Below are 7085 nucleotides of genomic sequence, written 5' to 3' on the forward strand. Positions count from 1 at the left end.
TGGTTGGAAGTTTGCACAGCTTCCAATACCTTCTCCCTTCTTTATTCCTCCTTCCCTTTCTTCCTTTCTTCCTTCCTCCCTCCCTTCCTTCCTGCATTTCTCAACTGTACTTGGTAACATGACCAATTGAGTTTATCTATTACTCTTGGATTACTTCCACTTAGCACATGTAAATATACTGGATTATCTGACTTCTACCATAAATATTTTTTAAAACTAGATCAAGTGATTCTAAAGATAAGGGTTTATTCTGGTCAATTTTCTTAATACTGTTTTCTTAACAGATATACTAAGTAAGTTTAATCATATAAATGAATTCATATTTTACATTTTTTTTAATCTGTTATTTTGGACCTTCACATTAGCTTTAAAAATGTAAAAAGTAAAATAGTTCTTAGGTTATAGATACATAATCAACAGTTCTAAAATGAAAAAAGAGTAGCTGTTTAAGAATGAAAAATGATTTATCTGGGCTACATTTTATTATTAACCAAAGTTAGTGGACAAAGTTATACACATACATGACTTAATGTTTACTTACTTATAAAATAAAACACAAATATAGCATACCATATGAAATTTTTATTACACTAACATTGCACAAGATACTTTTAAATTCTCACAATAAGGAATAACATTGATTTTTTTTTTCATCACCTCTTCCATTTTACTTTCTCTTTTTTTAGATAGAGTCTCAGTAGGCAGTTCAGCCTGCCATTAACTTGATACATAGCCTTGAACTCTCAGTTATCCTCCTGCCTCGTCCTTCTAAGTGCCTGGATTACAGGTGTACACCACCAGGCCTGGCTACAAATTCCATTTTAAAATATCTTAGAAAAGATAAACACCTGAAATTGTAAAGCAGGACATAATTAATACAGAGAAAAATCAAAGTCTCAGATGTTACATTAGACAATCATTTTAAAGTAAGTAAGATTTTATGAAAAAATGTGATGAAAAGAACTTAACCTAATATACATCTGTATAGAAAACTGACAGTTTGAAATAACTGATACACAAGGTTGATAAAAATAATAGTTTAAAAATTAGCTACATTTCTATGAGAGAAGAGGAAGAGGTCATTTGAAAATGTTTTTAATGTAACAAGAAATTTTTAAAACTTATTTTGAAAGGGAAATTATTATTTGGGAAAGACAGCTTATACACTATTTCTTTTTCTATTTTTTTTCTTTTCTTTTCTTTCTTTCTTTTTTTTTTTTTTTTTTTTTTTTTTTTTTTTTTTTTTTTTGGTACCAGGGATAGAATTCGGGCTCTTGTCCTTGAGAGGCAGGTGCCAAAACCACTGAGCTAAATTCCCAGCAAGACATCTCATATAAACATTTTGACACTTCAGGAAAAAAGAAAGCATAAATACTATTATGCCTTGCTGTGGAAAACGGAGGTGCTAATTCAGCCTCATCCGCAATTTTCCTTAGGAATGAATTCCCTTATAAAGCACATTGTGATTTTACTTCTTATGTAAAGATAAAACTCTTTGTAATAAATCCTTAAATGATTCTTTCACTTGCTGGTTTCGTAAAATATAAATGAAAGGGTTCAAACCTGGGGCAACCGAGGTTTTGAGCAATGAAACTCCTTTCATTAAAGACAACCTCTGTTTGGCTGAAGGTTTCATGTACATAAAGATGCAGCTGCCATATGACATGAGAGGACAATCATGTGAGAAGAATATGTGGAAAAGGACTTTTTTCTCTGGTTGGCAGAAGGTAATTTTAAAATTGTTAGGGTAATTTGTGTGTATGATAGGATCACCAAAGCCCATGTGACCAAGAGAGTCAGCAAAGCTAAGACAAAACTAACATCATTTCCAACAAATGTGTATCTATGCAAGAGATTTGCAGTGTAGGAGCAGTATCACAGTAGAAATGATCGATGATATTGGAGTCACAGAAATCGAGGCTTAAACCAAAGAGTAGTCATGGAAAAATGTTAATGAAACCAGCACTTCAAGAGCTAAGAACCAGCCATGTGCAAGTTTTTGAGCTCATGATGGTTGTATAATGCAGAGGCTTACACATGGCCACATAAAGGTCGTATGACATGGCACCCAGGAGGTAACATTCAGATGCACCCAGAAGGAAAGCAAAAAAAATAACTGAGTTGCACAACAGTTGTAAGAAATGGTTTTGTCACCAGTTACCATGCTATCAAGCAGTTTGGGGATACAAACTGTGGTATAAAAACTTTTCTGAAAAGGAAAAATTTTGACGAAAGAAATACATAGGAGCCTTGAGATGAGAATCCAGTAGAGTCAGGTTGCCTGAGATGCTTAGAAAGTAGGTGACAAGCAAAAAGATAAACAGAACAATTTTCCACTTTGGGTCCTCTGTCAATGCTACTAAGATAAACACTGTCACTTATGTGTGGTTTTCCATTGTTACTTTTGATCTCCTGCTCTAATACAATGCTAAGAAAAATATTATCCAAATCATATGATGCGAAGGTAACAGTATCAGAATAGTATAGTTTCTATCAATTCTGTATAATTGGATCAAGAAGAAAAAGTTTTTTCTAAGTTGAACTCCAGCAGAATCAATTACTTTTCATACTTTGAGAAAAGTATTTTCAATATTGCAACTGTGGAAAAAGAAAAACATTGTCTTATAAATCAACATTATGTTGTGCTTAATTACATTTATTGTGAATAAAAAAATCTGAATATACCTAGTAAATAGATTCCTATTCAGTATGTGAGAGCTGAAACGTCGTGTTGTTTGTACTTTGTCTAAGTAATTACATTTTATAACATGTTACTGCCTTGAGAAGCTGGTTGTAAGTGCAAAAAATAAACAAGATGGTATGCAAATATTCACGTAACACTTCTCTCATTCTTTACTGATATTTGTATACCAAAAGTTAGTGTTTTCTTTTGATCTCTATGTCTTCATTTTGTCTGCCATTCTTCAATTTCAGGATCTATTGCAATGGTAAATCTCTGAGACTGCTAAGGGAGTCTGACTTACATAGAATGAACAGATGTAGTGTTCCTAATCACTACATTCTGAAAGTAGAAAGAGAATAATAAGGCAAAATTCAAAGTAAGTCGATCAATATATCAGACAGAGGTAAAAGAGGTAAACAGGGAAGAACAGAAGGGGGACAAAAGAACTGGAAAAGAAGTAAAACAGACAGGAAAGATGAAAAAGGGGAAATTTACCACTTAGGTTGATTTTTTTTCTCAGATAAAAAATGGCTGTTAATTGTCTCTTAGCTTCTTTACTAATGTATAGACTAAGTTACATCAGAACTGTAATTTACCTCCACCTAACAGAGAGTTCTTCTGTGATGACCAATCACTTGGCAAGTGTGTAACTATGTGGAGGCATTACCAACTGTCCTGAAATGATACAGACAATTAAAATCCTAGCCAACCCAATGGGCACTGCTTGTGTGTTTGAGAATTTCTAAGACTCCTTAAACTAAATCCCATAGAAGCCCTTAGTATAAACAGTTTCATCCCATGAGAGAAAATGTCTTCTTTGATGACTTCATCAGTTATCTTCTTTCATGAATTAATTACCAGTAGCTGGTATTTATTAAACAGCTTTTACATATAGACCCATGGAGGATGCATTGATATACACTGAAGAATCCAAGAAACATAAACAACATACTAGATTACTGTGGTTCAGAGAGACATATTTGAGGACCAAATTAATGTTTGAATAGAATAAGTGCAGCTCTTTTTAACTAAATGTTATGGGAGACTAGAAAAAAGGTTACTGATTTGTTTTTGTTATTGCTGTTCTTATTGTCCTTCCACTGGTAGCGAGTCAGCCCTGTAATGTTTGTAAGGTAGGCAAGTGCTCTACCAGTGAGTTACAACCTCAGCTCAGAAAAAGTTGTTTGTACAGTTCCTAGAACAGTTTAGGCAAATTTATAAGGGAGGATGACATAAAATGTTATAAGTCTTGACTATTGTAAATTGTACTGCAATTCAGAGTGTGCTGCAATCAGAATAATCAAGATATAGTTCCAGCCTAGAAGCCTACCAGTGGATTAGGAACAGAGTTCTGACAGAGTCCTGTCATTTCCACAAGCTAGAATTCTGTCAAATCTGGGAGTGAACCACATGGAGCCCTGAGGGAGGCAGGGGACACTTGCCCAGCCAGCCAGATCAGCTGAATCAACCTTGGTGATCAGTGGGGTGACAGATGTCCCACCCATATCACTCTCACCCACAAGAGTTATCTTTGGTTTGTGGATCATCCTGTGTGAAAATGATTTTAGGCTCAACTTCTTTGGGTATTTTTAGGCACCAAATATTGCAGTTTCAGTACAATGACTCCAATATGGATATTTTTGCAGATTCAATTTACTGATGAGACTAACAAGAATAGTGGTATGTCAATGCAATCTGGACAAAGGGAGAAATTGAACACTTGAGTAATCACAATGAAGGCCTTAGCTAACTCTAGGGCTATCTCTGGGAATAGGATACCCGTTGGAATTGTTCCAAATCGGATTGGGGAAAGTTATTCAAACATTTGTTCTCTTCATTATGTGGTCCAAGTATCAGGAGTGAGCTACCTGTGAGAGAGGGATATGTCTTGACTGAATTAGAGACCCTCAGAGTTATTTCAAGTAAAAGGGACTTTTTTATGTAACTGATTATATCTTGAGGAATGAAGCATGGAAATATGTGCACGTGTGTGCATGTGTGTGTATGTGTGTGCATGTGTGTTGTGTGTGTATGGGTGGAAGAGTATATCATCCAATTCCTGGGACTGCCTAAGGACTATAAATTTGTAAAACAATTTGACTACTGAGGGAGATCAAATGTAATGAATAAATTAAGGTATTTGTGTGTATAAATTAATTCTTACATAGGCATGCATTAATTCAACAATCTGACAACATATTACAAGAACAGTGAATTTAAAAGTGGTTGTTTTCATAGGTCTGTGTTTTACTTATTTTTCTATGCTTTCATGATTATCCTTTTTGTATTTCAGCCAGAATTACTAGACTACCTCCTTGTTCTCTCTTGCTCTTATACTTCCAAACCTAGAAAAGACTTCAACATCAAAGTACAACCCAATTTTGTCTTCTGGGTGAAAACTTCTGATTCATTGAGACTATTAATAAGTTCATTTTTATATGTCCTACGGAATCAGATTTTCTTTGTGCTAATGAATAAACTGGGTTTCACCTTAGTTAATAGGTTTTAGAGCTCCATGTCAGAGTTCTCCCTATTTAATTAGATAACATCATAATGACTCCAAGTTTCTCATGCCAAAACAGTGCACCATATTTATTACTATTTTTGCCTTAACCTACATTTCCTATTAATTATTAATTTCTACCATATATGTATATTTAATATATATATTTTTTTTTTAAAAAAAAAAACTTAAAATCTATCTTTTGGTTTCTTAATCTCATACCACTAAAGTTGTGATTCTCTCCCTAGACTGGTGTGTCTTAAACTCCTAATTTATTTTTTAGTATTCCCCCACTATTTTATATTATCCTTGACAGAAAGATGTTTTCGGTAGGCTCAGACCATGCTCTGCATAAATTCTTGTAGAGCCGTTAGATCGCACTGAAATTTTCAGACATTTAAATTTCAGTTTCCAAATAATGATTGCTTCTTATTCTTCTCCATTGTCCTTTAGGAAACACTCCTGGCCTTTCTTTGGTCTCTTTAAAATGACAAGATTTCCCTTGCTTTGAAGATTTTACACCAGGTATCCCTCTTCTAAAATAAAATCTTTCTTTCCTCTAATGACCAGTTCTCTCAAATCAACAAAACAATGACTATTATAAGTATAAAAGCCATAATTATTATTAAAATTGTCAAAGTGTATCAAGAAACTTTCTTTAATCTCTCTCTTTCCTTCCTTTCTTCCTGAGATTTTCCTAAGAATTGAGAAAATGACTAATGTGAGCCAACTCACAGATTTTCTTTTCTCCCCAAAGCACTACCTTAAATGAAAATAAAGGGATAAAACTTATAAATCAGCAACAAAAAGCCAGGTTTAAAAGTTAGAATTAAAGATTAGCAGCTAGAAGAAAGGTGGTAACAGAAGTGTCAGGGCAATGAAAATAGAAAAACTGATGATAATGGACAAGCAAGCAGATTATGAATATGAAACACACAGATGGTCAAGAGTGTTAAGCAGCAGGTAAGATTATGGCTGATAAGGTTTTGAAAGAAAGTTGAGAAATTAATGAGTTGATTTGAATATTTCTTCTTTGGCAAATAATTCCTTCTATTCCAAGAAACTATTCTTCTTTTTCTTTTTTCTTTTTTTCATCAACTTTATTGGTACTTTTTTGGTATACGGTACAGCAACCCAAGTGCCCAACAACTGGAGACTGCATAAAGAAGATGTGGCTTTTCTATAAAATGGAGTAGTATGCAGCCATAAAAAATGAGAAACTAGTGTCATTTTTAGCTAAATGGATGCATATTGAGGCCATACTCTTAAGTGAAATAAATAGGATACACATATGTAAATACTGAATAGGTTTTCTGGTGTGAAACTATTCTTTTTCTATCTCAGTACAACACTGGAGGGTTTCTAGAATCATGCAGAGTAAGTAGGTCAGCATTTCAAAATGAAATGACAGAGAAAGAGTCTTGCTATAAACTAGGGAATTAAGTAATATGTATTTAGGGAATGTTTGGTATCCCACATCCTTTCACCATGAAGATCTGTGATATTAATTGGCATCAGTCTTTTACTTTCAAAACAGAAAATAGGATGACTTGTTTTTGGAAAAATTTAGCAATCTAAGATTAAATACTACAGATTAGATGGACAACCCTAAAATACAGCACATTATGTGACAATCACTTTAGATTTGCACAGACTTTCAAAAACATTTTCCTTCTTCACATTTAAATACAAACTGGCATTTAAGAAAACTATTCAAACAGAAATGAAGAAATGAGATGAAATTAAGTAAATGAATAAAAGGAACTAAGAGGTTTTAACTATAGGATAATGATACCCTTTAGAGATATAAGAACTTACAGGACTTGTATGAGATGAGAAGAAGGGAGCATGAAAAGATATACAGAGTAAATAAGAGAACTCTTTAACTTTATATATATA

The 7085-nt window shown here is 33.5% G+C and overlaps 1 pseudogene; it reads right to left on the reverse strand.

The window, feature by feature from the left end:
- Positions 1-1468: 1468 nt before the first annotated feature.
- Positions 1469-7085, reverse strand: part of LOC104876692 — a 9989-nt pseudogene continuing 4372 nt past the window's right edge.

Source organism: Fukomys damarensis, unplaced genomic scaffold (genome assembly GCF_012274545.1).
Source record: "Fukomys damarensis isolate Sample0158 unplaced genomic scaffold, DMR_v1.0_HiC HiC_scaffold_15, whole genome shotgun sequence".
Taxonomy (NCBI): domain Eukaryota; kingdom Metazoa; phylum Chordata; class Mammalia; order Rodentia; family Bathyergidae; genus Fukomys; species Fukomys damarensis.